Here is a 14431-nt window from a genome sequence, read left to right as displayed (position 1 = left end):
TCGGCAGGGGATGCTCACTCCTCATGGCACCTGATCCCCCCTCTGATGTATTAGGTCCGTGTTTGCTCTGCTTCCAATTTGTATTGATTAAATGAACATCGTTCGTTATCCCAACATCTCAATTGAATAATGTTAAACCCAAATATTTTTAAATTGAAAAAAAAAATGCACAAATATTACAGATATAGAGTATTTGTTGTCAATTTTGTAAATATTTTTTCTGAAAATATCAAAGTAATATAAATAGGATTTTTTAGATACAGCAGGAATGTTCAATAAAATTACAATGATTTTTAAGTTTTTAAGTTTTTAACTGACTTAAGGCCGCCTGCTACAAACTTATAATAATAACAATATTATGACAATAAATACGAAATTTAATCGGAAAAAGATTACTTTTTCCGATTTTTTTTAGTTTTGGCCAATAAAGTGATAAAGATTGTATAGTTTGAAAGGGCTTTGGGGCATATATATATATATATATATATATATATATATATATATATATATATATATATATATATATATATAATATTTATGGATGTAAGCAATACAAATCTGTGAACATTGCATTAAACAAAGACACCTGTCAACTGGTCACACACGCCTGAACCCTATGCATTGATCAGGTAGACGGAATATACGGAATATTCCGTAGTCAAATTTAATATAAAAACAAAGTGAGAAATTTACAATGCCTTAATCTGACAAAGATTTCAGAATATTTAATAGATGTGTCACTTACAACCAAAAAAAAAAAAAAAAAAAAAAAGAAAAGAAAAGAAAAGAAAAAAGAAAATATATACAGGTACATGCATCCAGTTTTTTGTTTGTAGCAAGTGTCCTTAAAATGAAACCCCTTACTTTTATTAATTCACATATGAATTTCGCAGTTTTGTTGGGTGACTCAAACCCTATTTAATTTAATTTCTGCAATCGTTACACTTCACAAAAATGTCTTTGTAGTGAAACCTTCTTAATATTCAAGGGAATTCTTTGACCTTAACCAATTTTTTCGTGTGTCATGCTTAAATTCTCCTTTATGATCGTTGACGTCCATATGTTATTCTGCACGATTACTTTTTATATTCAATTCTGTCCATTTCCATTTGAGAATGACACACATGTAAAAGAGATTGACGGTTCAAATCCGACTATAAAGCAGAAATTGTGGATATCATTTTTGTCGCTAACTGTGTCTTGTCTGGTAGGATCCCTTATAGGGGAAAAATATCGTCTTTAACTTAACAAAGAATTCTCCTCTGCTTATTTTTGGTTTACTCCAGTATTAAAGTCTTTTCTATAATAAATGAAAGTTTTACTATAATAAATCAAAGTATTTTACCATGAATTTCGAATTAATTGTTAGATTTTATCTTAACCGATTCTTACATGCGTTTTACTTTGAAGTCATCATTTCGAAGTTCTATGGTCGATACAATGACCTTGTCAGCAAATACAACATATCACGAAGTTAAATGCTATTGACGTTTTTCATAATAATTTTTAGGCCATTATTTACACACTGAATTGTCTACGGATTTTTCTGAGTTTTTTTTTTTTTTTTTTTTTTTTGCAATCATGACAAGGAGCACACGGCGGGTGTGACCGGTCAGCAGGAGATGTTCACTCCTTTATGGCACCTGATCCCACCTTTGGTGTTTTTGAAGGTCTGTGTTTGCGCTGCTCCCGGTTTGTATTGTTCAAATGGACTTTGAGCTTGAATATTGTTCGTTATCTCCATATTTCATTATATAAAGAGGGCTGGATGGTCGTGGCCCATTGTAACACTATTCAAACGTTCTGAAAATAGGAGAGCTCTACATAAAATATAGGACATGGCTTAAATATTATATATTTTAGCACTTTTATTCCATATGGAGTTTATCTATTTATTTTTTTTTACTAGATAATGATCTATGGATAGAAAATTATATTTCATATTTTTAGACGGATCTTTTGGGTTTAATTTGTGAATCCACTCATTTTCCTTAAAAAGGCTTATTACTTGTTATTATTATTCTCAAAATGTTCATCATTACTATGTAATTTAAGTGAGCGTCTCAGAGAAAACCATGCAAAATAGCAAAAATGGTCCACAAGCTTACATCTCAGATATTTTAAAACTGGTATAAAACTGGAAGAACCTCCCATGAAAGTCTAAATTTTGAATTCAATTGCCCCTCAATGTTCTTCTATTTTTAGCTTTGACCTACTTTAAATATTGGCCCAAATATCCTTTGAAAATTGTAAAAAAAAAGATACCAAAAACGATACATTTTGAGTACCAAAATACAAAAATAAGAGAACAATTCATACAAACTTTTTATTTATATATAAGTTATCTATGTCCTATATTTCCAGTAAAACAAAGTTGAATTGATAGTACTGCTTTTATAAAGATCAAGCAAATTTCAGAATACTGGCATATCGATACCACTGCCAGATATTAAAGAAAATGCTAACTTTGAGTAAGGTATAAATATACCTGTAAACGCTTGCATCTTGTCTATTTCACATGATTATAGAATTAGAGGACCTAAATGGAAACTGAAAGAAAATCCATCTTTGGACTCTCAAAGTTTACTGCATAATTGATAAAACATTGATCTATACATATATGAAATAAACATAATAACTATTCTAGGTCATTCTTGAATTTATTCATATTTTAGACATCGAGACCTTAAAATGCTTTTGAAATTTTGAATTAATTTTAAAAATATATTTTCTGGTCACAAATACTAGATAGATCAATATCTTCCATGTCTAAATCCTGTAGATAAGTTTTGTTTCCATGAAAAATGATTTAGAAGATTTACCACCCCTTAAATGCAATCTCCAGGCAAAGGAGGTAGAAAAGAGAAGAGAAGTCAATTAGAGGTCAAAACATGATTTATCAGAATGGGCTTGATGCAACTTTTTTGATCTTTGTGGTCTGATCTTTTTAATCAAAATGACTTCCAAGATTTTTCTGATTAATTTGATGTATTTATAGATGGAAATTGATGTTCATTTACAAGCACTGCCAACCAAATGCCCTGCTGTGTGTGACTTTCATAATGGAGAATCAGATTGTAATTTTGCAAACACTTTTTATGTTTATGAATGTGATAGAGATATCTTCAGGCATCTATATTCTCTACAAGGTGCGGAAATAATAGACAAGCATGTATATGATGCTCACGTATGTCCTGAGTATATATTAATATCATATCGAAGTGGGTATTTCACGGTTGATAGAACCGTTCTTTCAATGAGAATATGTATAAAGCACCGTGAAGAGTTGGGGCACAATGGAAAAGACCCAAGAGAACCTGTTCCTATCCTGGTCATCAGGGAAAGATGAAAGCAGACAGAGGAGCCAGTCCAACAATGTGTAAAGAACTCTGGTTAAATACAAGACAAATATTTCCAGTAGGGTCAGGTTGGTTATAATTATTATAAACCTAGTTAGTAGTTATCAAATTTTCAGTAAAATGATTATAAAAAAAAGTTGTATTGAATTATGTGTACGAAGGAAATATTTATTCCAGTAGAATAAACTTAAATATAAATTCAAGTTAAGTTTAAAGAACATATGTATACATGGAGTGATTTGAGAAATGCAAACAGGTCACTGCATGCAAGTAGAAAGACTTACATGGTCTGTTAGGATCTTATTTGAAAATTACACAAACTATCATAATTTAAAAAAAAAATGAAAAAAGGGGGGTCATTTAGGCCTATTATTGGAAATCTGCATTTAATTTTGTTTGTAACCTAAATTAAGGCAATCACAGAAAGCTATAGAAAAAAATTATTATATCTCAAAACAGTTTAAGTACAACAGGTACACTATTATTTACAATTTGTTTATTTATTCAATATATTATTAAGCATAGGAAATTTAAAGAAAATGAATTCCATAATGATGTGTATATGCCATAAGTTCTATAACAGTGTACTTGTACTTTGACAAAATGTGCATCATTTATTTCAATTACTTGTCTTGTAGCAATTGCAAGAGGTGCTCAATGGAGCATAAGATGTTTCTCACTCTTACAATGTACAGTTTGTGGAAGAAATTGGTAATTATAATATTTGTTAAGTATACATTAGCTAGCTAGTATGCAAAAGGATACATGGAAGCAATTTTCAGATTCAAAGTGTTGAAATTTTGAGAAAAAAATTGAGAATGAGCAAGGACTTTGCAACATGCTTAATAATTTTATTACATGTATATAAGACAAAATCCTTTGTTAGGTGAAAAGTACTTGTACATTTGTTGTAAAACTCATGAAATTCAATTCTGAAACTCCAGTGCTGCATGTAATATGTTATGCAATACCATTCTAGTTTAGTACATTATTACACATGCAACTTGTGCCATCCCTGACAAATTTAATTTTTATATTAAAAAAAGAAGTATTTGTTTAGAAGATCACATTATTTTACTTTCAGATTGGTGTGAACAAATTTGTAGGACTCTCCATAGAAGCAAATGCACGCAATCAAAAATTCAAGGTAAAATATGTTTTATTTTTTACTTTGATAATGTATGTGACTATTGTGTTATCATCATTCTTGCCATTCTTACCTGAAATTATTTTCTAAGTGCATGACTTTATTTTGGACATCCAATTGTATTCCAATGAAAATTTACTTTTAAATATTAAAGATCCTTTGTTTAAATCATATAAGAAAGTATTTCTAGCAAATTCAGAAGCTGACATTACACAGTAACCAGTCCACTGATCCATTTATCATTCTATCTCTTTGAAATAAAACCACTTATAAAGTAAATTTATAGCATAAATGTAATGAAACTGAATGAATTTGCTTCACATTATTAGGTGAATGTCTACAGTCCTTCTTGGTCAATAAGCCAGTTGTTGAAAATGAAGAAATGGCATTTGACATTTACATAAAAGACTGTACGTACACTTAAATAAAAATAGAACAATTTCTTACAAATGTAAAAAAAGCCATCAACATGTTCATAGTGGTTACTTAACTCTATAATGCCTCAATAAGTCAGATTGTATTAAATTGTTAATTCACAATATTAATAATAATCATTAATAAGAATATGAAGTGCATGTACGGCTTAACATATATTGTATACAGGGTTATTTTTGCCCTGTGTTATTTTCACCCTTTTACACTTGCAAACAATTTTGCCCCGTTTTAAATTCGGCCAGTCACAATTCTGTTTAAGAAATTATACTGTGTTTTTTAATTCGCCCCGTTTTAAATTTGCCCACCTGGCGTGAGTAGGGCAAAAGGGGCGAAAATAAAACGGGGATGAAAATTTCCCTTTATACACTAATCTGTGTCTAATTTGACTTATGACAATTGACCATGAGTTTGTAAAAGTTATGTGGTCTATTTTAATTAAATTCATTCTTATCCAAAGTCATATCTGATTACAGAAAAAATAGAATTAATAGAATTTATAATTTTTTCCTACCAGTATACTGTATTCATATGTATATTAACATGATTAATTCAATTCACTTTCACAGGGGGTATAACCACAGACATGGAGTTTGAGATTTCCTGTAAGTATCTGATACTGCCAAAAATCATTTACATATAAACTTAAGCATATATACTTAGTATTTTATTTAGTGTATATTATTTCAATTAATTTATTACCATGTTCATTTGTATGCATTTGGATCAGCTAATTTCTTATCAGGTGACACTTTAATATCATTGTCTTAAGTTTTGTGTACAGTGTATCTGTGTGTATTTACTATAGAGAAAGACCATAAAAATTGTTTGCCTTTACAGTGAAAAGAAATCAAATCAGTTAAGTATCCTTAAACATGCTAAAGAAATCCAATTGTCAGTTCAACAGTCTTTCAGTTGAATTTGCAGATACAGAAAGCATTGTGAATGATGAACATCTCCAAGAAATTGTCATGAATCTCAAGGCAGAAAAACATCACCAGACTGTATCAGCTATGCATGAAAATGTGTTAAATGTTGTAAATACATAATGTTGTGTATCCATAGCAACCTATTTGATAAACATGTAGGTGTGAAAAGTTTATTTTAAAGCATTGTGAATGATGAACATCTCCAAGAAATTGTCATGAATCTCAAGGCAGAAGAACATCACCAGACTGTATCAGCTATGTGTGTTAAATGTTGTAAATACGTTATTTTGTGTATCCAAAGCAACCTATTTGATAAACATGTAGGTGTGAAAAGTTTATTTTCTGCAATTTTATTCTAAAAAGTTAAAGATATTTCTAAAGATACAAGTTACAATTCCAGCATTTCATGAAATGCACTTAGCATATGAATATATTAGCAAATATATATTTCTAATTTAAACACTGGATATTTTGCTTTGTTTGGTAACCATGGTAAACATTTTTATGGTAGCTTACATGTTATGTTAGTATAACATGTTCTTTTGTTTCTAATTCATAACACAAATAATAGTCCTTTTTAGTTAGATTATATATGTATTAGCAAAAGTAAAGATTTGAAGTATTCTCAGAGTATTGAATGCCTACCTTGCCTGAATATAAGCAATATCAGGGAGGTTGTTTCAGAAAAATTGAAAAAAAAAATGTAAATTGTATGATGTTTCCATGGCAACATTTACATATTTTTTTCTGTATATGTACACCAATGTTTTATTTTAAATGTTTGTAAATATTGGACTTGTTTTCATGATTTTCTGATCGAAGATTAATGAATTGATTAAAGTAGTTTTCATCCTTTTCAAAGAAATTGATAAAACTCCAAGAATATGGTATTTCCATGGCAACATGTTCTTTATATTTCAATGACAAAAATGAATTTCTTAATATTTTTAAACACTTTGCCTTTTTACATAGAATATTTATTAATACCACAAAATAAAACTTTTTTCTGTAAAACTAAGTTCAATGAAAAACAGTCATTTGATGTTTTTAAAGAAAAAAACATATCAAGATAATATCGTTATCGGTGACAACATATATGTTCTGCATTAAAATGTTTTTATGTTCGTTTTATGTAGAATTGTGTTATAGTTGTTCTGTTTGTTTTGAAATATTATAAAGTGACATGCTGAAACATTTCCAGTTAAATTATGATATACTAGATATGAGCTATTTTAACAATTTTTATTATGATTTGCAATACGTCAAAACATAGCATTGTTCGTGACCTCATATCTGCCCTATATGAAAGAGTCCAAGGATAGATTTTTTTATATTTTCCTACTTATGGTCTGTACTTACAGATGTAATTACAATAAAACAAATTGCAGTGTTTACAGACTCTAAAAATACTTTGAAAGTTCATAAATATTTGAATTTTTTGGAAATGTGAACTTTGGAAGATTTGTGACCTTTTTGTACTTAAACTGGATAAGTACTGAATAAATTTTACTATCCTGACTGATATTTTAGGCAACATAATTTTATGCCTATCAATTAATTTCAATGCATGAAATGTCATAATTTGTTGAGACTTCCTCAAATATGTCTAGATTCCATGATTTTAAGCTCCTAGTTTGATTACATGTTCTATTTTTAGTAACATGCCTCTTAGTCATGAACTAAGGCAACAATGACAAAAATATATGTGGCAAAGAAGAAAGTACGTTACGGACCAAAATCGGCCCTGTCCCCAAATCTGATGAAGATATTTTTGAAACATGCCTAAGATGTCATCTTTTTAATTCAGCTTAATTTTTGTAATTATCTCAACTCAATTTTCCTACAACGCTATCTGAATATAGATAGTTTCTTTGGAAAATAACACTATGACGTTATGACGTCAACCTAGCGACGCTACGCAAATACGAGGGTTGTTGGAAAGTTTGTTATATTACTTTCAAGAAATATTAAAAAAGAACACATTTTCTCATATAAAATATTTATTTGAAGTTTCATTCCATTCGATTTAACAGAAATCAATTGACTTAATTTTTAAAATCAGCATGTTTGATATTTCTGGAGCTACATTATAACGTCAAAAAACATTGCGTCATGGTGTTTTCAAAAAAAAAAAAAAAAAAATCTCCCTTTACATTTCACTCAGTTGGTCCAATAGCCACTTATTAAAAACGTTTCTCCATCAATTTTATTTTATATTGCTAACAATCGTACCAGTATAATTTAATTTTGTTTGTCCATGTTTTATTTCTTTTTTATTTTACCGCGTAACTGTGCATTTACAAGATCAGCAACTGTGAAGCGCCTCTCACTTTCCATGACTTTAGCAACTCAAAGCTTCTGTTCAGATTTTTACAGATAATCCATTTTCTCACTGACCGCCCTTGTCTGATACAGAATTTTAATCATTCGAATACAGCCTCTATCATTTGTACACATATGCACAGATCGCTTTTGATATTTGCTTCCTACAATATTTCAGAGTTTATTCTGAAGATTTCCAGAGTACAACACAAAATTTTGTTATATATACCTTTAAAATTGGTTTCTATATAAATCTATACGCATTCCTAATGTTGTACTGATCGGTCATAAAAAAAATCGATGTTTGGCCGCGGAGTAAGATATTTGACCTGTCGATGAGAAATTGGACCGCTTACGTTAATATTGTGGGCGGGATCAGTTAAATTTCATTTGCAATCGTTGGTGTTCGACAGTGACGAAATTGACCAATTTTAACCGCAGTGTGATTTAAGTAAATTTACATCATGGAAGCCTGCACAAGATACAAAGGTATAACAAAACATTTATTGACTAGGTTCTCGGGCAAAATGCGTTTTGTTGACCCATCGAACGGTTAAATAAAGGCCCCAGAGTTAGACAAACAGTTTGGTTTTTGGGTCCGACAATATACGTACAAATAAAAGATTAATTTATATGATTTTAAAACGAGAGAGAGAGGGGGGGGGCAGAGTGAGAGAGAAATGCGTAACGTATATTTAATAGTACGTTTATTATAAGTATCCGATTATTCTAATTCAAGCAAGAGTTTGATTTTTAAAAGCTAGACTATTTTTAATGCGAATTACTTGGTTTGTTTTTAAGATTGCATTAAAACTTTTAACACTATTTTATAAATGTCAGATTCCCTATAAAAGTTTATGAGAAAGCATTAAAGATATTTTCGAAAAGTATTTGAAATTTTAATTAATAGATAACATTGAAAGGGCAAATTCCCCAGCCCATTCTCGCGACGCCATTCACGAATTTATCTAAGCAAAGTGTGTTTAAAACGTTTCTGTCTTGTCATCTGAAAAAGTTTCCAAAAAAAAAAAACTGAAAAAGTACTGTCATTCGATTAATAATTTTATATGTCTCCAGATGGTTCTGTTCAAATGCACGAATCAAGTAACCCCCCCCCCCCCTAAACAAGCTGTAGCACTTCTCTTGGATAGTTGGCATGGGCAACCTTCTATCGAATTTTCTTTAGCAACTTATTGAGGCTTTTTTCACCAACTTAGTATAGCTTCTCCAAAAAAAAAAAAAAAAAAAAAAAAAAAAAAAAAAATGAATAAATTAAAAAAAAATAAACATGTATAAACATTTACTATTTTGAAGAACACTTTTACGATCTTTTTTTTAAATACGTAAATATAATTATAAATAACTACTGTTGCTTGAAGTTTCGACTTTGTTGCTTGAAGTTTTGCTCAATATGAATGCCTATCTTTAAGTAAGTATTGTGAGCCTTTGATACCAAACCTATGGAGAGAATGAATATAGGCACTTTCAATCCATTTCAGGTAGAGCTCTCGCGCCGTGATCGGAAGGTCGTGTGTTCAAATCACGGCTGCGACCGACCTAAGTCGATAAAAAATAGGTAGCAACTGTTCCTTCGTCAAGCGTTCGGCACTTTGAAGTGAAAGTTGCGGGTCTTTCGGATGAGACCTAAAAACCGAGGCCCCGTGTCACGGTAGGTTCAAACTTTTTTTCATTTTTTTTTCACAACCAATTTTCCCCCAATACACTAAATTCCTAAACTTTACCTATGCTACAGCAAATGGGGGGGGGGGGGGGGGTAGCCTTTTAATGAACATTTCAAAATTCGGAAAAAAGTGGGAGGGGGTCCTGCGTCCCTGATTCTTCGTGCCTGATAAATAACTTGTTTTCAGACTTGTCCACACTGACAAATAATTTTGTTCCACAGTACTTATATTGTGTGATACACTAACACTGTCGTAATGGGGTGAAAGAATTTTCTATACAGGTAACATTGTGAAAAGTGAACCCATCATCCGATACAGCTTTTTATTTATTTTTTTTTTTTTTTGTCCGAAATTCCTTTTTGGACCTTTCTGTCGCTTTCTCATTCCAGTCTTCTTTTAACTTCACTGGATCCTCGACAGATAAGAAATTACAACTCTGGTATATGTGGAATGATCTTAAGTAGAATATACGGGTAAAAAATAAAGAGTCATAGCTGCCTCTCAGACGACACGGCTGACTCAAGAATGTAAAAGGAAATCACCTGATTCTATTTATAGATATACCTTTTCAATTCAAGATCAAACTATGTAATATGATTTGAGGACGAGTGTTATATTTTGAATTCGTAGTTGCACATATGTCAAATGACAATCATTTAATTTGTTCAGTACTCAAATTCTGAGACAAAAGATTTATAAAATCAATAAAAATAAAACAAGTAGCTATGAATTTGAAACTTTAATAAAATAGTTTAGGACTGTTTTTCCCGAGTTACTTTCAAAGTGTATATTGTGTATATTATAACTTTCTGAATTTATGTATATCATAAAACGTAATAAAGAAAAACGTAGAAAAGATACACAAAGAAAAACAAATTTAAGAAAGCATAAATGGAAAAATGTGGGACTTGAACTCGCTATCACCATATTTACATTCCAGCAATCATACCATTGCGCCAACGAAGTCAATGACGTTGAATGAATAAATTTAAGACAGATTGCTAAATCTTACGATTATATGAGAAGAAAAATTGAATATATATTTTCAATATGAAGACCACCTTTTAACCAAAATTAGAAGTGCAGTTATATCCGAATAAAATCCTTCAAAAGTTTTTTTTTTCTGGTTAAGGGTGGTCTTTGACAACAGTTTGTCATCTTTAGGTGGATACCTCAATATTTACTATATACTCCATACAAACTGGATAATTTTCAAATTTATCATATGAGGAAACTAATAATATTGAAATATCATTAATGTGTGGTATGGTTTTACGCATGTATAAACTAAGATTGTATGACAAAATTTTGGTTAAACAATGAATTTAAGGAATCACCAGTATAGTAGGCGAAAATGCCTATCAAATGCGCTGTGGCTCTTTTACTAGGTGAAATATGAGCCTTTGTTTTTTATATTGCTTTGCATAATATTAACGGCAATGTCTACAATATACAGATGCAGATGCAACACGCTTATATTGTGCGTGTATTATAAAATCTAAAAATATATTGAAACATCAACCGTGCATTTGTATAAATGACTGAAAATACAAGACTTCAGAATATTAATTAATCTGATCAGTCCTGACCAACAGCATCCAAAAGATTGGGAATTTATCCCCCCCCCCTTTCCAAAAAAAAAAAAAAAAATGTGTTGCAAGGGAACTTATTGTGACGTCATCGTTGAGTTTATTGCGTAATTTATTTACATACATGCAGACGTCAACTAGGCCGTTTCAGTAGCAAGATGAAATAAAGGCTAGGATTTAAGCATTTTCTTTTCTGCAATAATACTTTTAGTGATTTCATTTGTCAGCTGAACATTTTTATTTTATTGCTTTAGTATATTAAATTGATCTCTTCCCTTCTTGCTGGCAACATTTAGCAAGTGTAAGGCTTAGTTGTTTAAGAAAAATATCGTAATTTGTCATTTCTATAAAACATTTTTTTAGTTTTTATGCTATTTTCATGACAAATATATTTGTATGAGCAATATAAATATGGTCAATCAATGATAAATTTATTTCTTTAACATTATTACACGAAATTCACCATTATTATTGCTCCTAGATAAGAACTCGCCTCTCGACTAACTTGGTATCCGCCACCGGAAATAGTCATGAAATGTCAAAATTAACATACTGCACATTCCTCGAGCAAATTCTTACCATTATTTTTGCTTGTCTTTTATCAAATCATTTTCAAATATATATGTTTTATTTTGCTCGAGGAGTGTGCACTACTTCAATTTTGGGAATTTGTTGTAAAAATAGTGGAAAAATAGCAATTTCCGGAAATAACGGATTTTTAAATCCTGTGAATACCTCTAATCAACGTACTTGCGAAATTTTGTTATGCATGTATCAAAACTACCAATCTTCTTCTACATGTACATAGTAGTTATATTTTTGCAAACTTGTATATCAAAATACGAAAAATTGTGGGCCTTCGAATAATACGTAACGTACTTAGTTCTTTAATGGTATATCAATACTATATCGCACACAAAAATTGATATTAATAAATAAACCCTGCTTGTGGACTGTTTTGCATGGTTTTCTCTGAGACACTCACTTAAGAAGTATTAAGACTCTAAATCTAGAGTTAAGCTTCATAGTAAATCAAAGTTTCAAAGTATTCATTATAGTTAACTTTATTAAGTAAACTAAATAAAGGTGGTTTAATTTTTGTAAGGGTATTGTCAAATGCTTATTTTTAAACATGGATCTGAGTTGTTGAAGCATTAAGGAAACTGGATTCTTAGACAAGAATGTAATTAATCAGTAACAAACTACAGTATACAAAGAAGGTATTTTAAAAACTACATTTCAAAAATCAAATTGCGAAAGATTAATGATTCTCTAATGTTGATTTGAACTAAACCAAAAAATTAGTTACTTTAGTCTTCTCGACTAGGTAAAGTGGCGGTTCATCAGTTAAGATTAGTACCTTATTTTACTTAAAGAACCCTCTCTACACTGCACAATAAAGAGTTCTGATTCTGTGGTATTTTTCTGCAGTTAGAGTGATCTGCCCTTAGATCTAAATTCCAATAAATAGAAATTTACTGTATATTACTCAATTTCTAATCAATTCAAGTGTTTTTAACATTTTATAGGCCAAGATAAATTAATTTAACACATTATTTACCTATATTTTCTCCATGGAAGTAAAAAACAGTGATTTCTGTTCACTGATACTGTACTGTGTTTGAACATTTTTTTCTGGGGGTAAATGCCACTTACCATATATTAAAAATTAAATAGATAAGCTCAATGTTCACACCTTTATTCAATATAATTTTCTCGATGTCCAAAAAACATTTTGCACTGGTGTAGAGAGGGTCCTTAAAATATGGAAGCTTGATATACCCAGTACATAAATTAACTATACGACCTTTCATAGCCGTGTTCATCTAAACTTCATTTAGGAAACGTTGAGGTGATGTAACAATGACATAAGGCTGAGAGCAAAAGTTGACAAATAGAAAAATAGAAAATATACTTATCACCTAGTGATGATTTTTTTCTAGTTAGATTTTCTTCAAAAGAAATATTTAGACAGACAACATAATTTAAAACTTACAAGGAATAACTTTTCTGGCAGTTGTGCAGTCCCTTAGAGTTGTCAGCATTAGGCAGTATTAAAAGAGAATTTGCTCCTTAAATATGTTATTCTTATATAAATGTCCAAAGGTCAACAGTGAAACTCGGTTCAACTAATAATAAATAGGCATATGATATAATGCTAAAGTCGTGACCATTGGTCATCAGGAATTGCTCTATCTTTAATCATTAATGAGGCATATGATTGGTGCGTACCTAGAATGCTAAAAAAATACTAATAATCTAGGTATAATTATAATTATAAAACAAATCTATATACACGATTTTATGAATGCTTATATGAAATATTATCTGTATCTGAAGTATTCATCATTGCACGGTATCATTATTTTGCACGAAAATGTTCGAAAAGCATTAATTTGAAAGATGTACATTTTATTGAGAATTTAACTTCGCCATAAAAATATACACATACGCTTTTTTTAAAAAAAAAAAAAAAAAAAAAAAAAAAAAAAAAAAAAAAAAAAACTTTTATTATATATAAAATAAATAATATGCAATATAATTATTGCCATCACATACATGCATACAATAGAATTGTTTTCTGATGTAAAAGATAAAGATAATGAACAGTGATCATATAAATTCAGTAACGAATACCAATCGTGAACAGGACAAAAAAGAGGACCACTGGAAACGCCAAACATGTAATCAGGTGCCTAGGAGGAGTAAGCATCCCCTGTTGATCGGTCACAACCTCCGTAAGCCTTATGCATTGATCAGGTACCTAGGAGGAGTAAGCATCCCCTGTTGATCGGTCACAACCTCCGTAGGACTTATGCATTGATCAGGTGCCTAGGAGGAGTAAGCATCCCCTGTTGATCGGTCACAACCACCGTAAGCCTTATGCATTGATCAGGTACCTAGGAGGAGTAAGCATCCCCTGTTGATCGGTCACAACCTCCGTAAGCCTTATGCATTGATCAGGTGCCTA

At 30.6% G+C, this 14431-nt stretch overlaps 1 pseudogene; it reads left to right on the top strand.

The window, feature by feature from the left end:
• Positions 1-2998: 2998 nt before the first annotated feature.
• Positions 2999-14431, top strand: part of LOC133194317 (uncharacterized) — a 41927-nt pseudogene continuing 30494 nt past the window's right edge.

This window comes from Saccostrea echinata, unplaced genomic scaffold (assembly GCF_033153115.1).
Source record: "Saccostrea echinata isolate AGI-Se365-2 ecotype Australia unplaced genomic scaffold, CSIRO_AGI_Sech_v1 ptg000029l, whole genome shotgun sequence".
Classification (NCBI taxonomy): domain Eukaryota; kingdom Metazoa; phylum Mollusca; class Bivalvia; order Ostreida; family Ostreidae; genus Saccostrea; species Saccostrea echinata.
The sequence above is the reverse complement of the archived record's forward strand: the minus strand, read 5'-3'. Positions and strand labels throughout refer to the sequence as shown.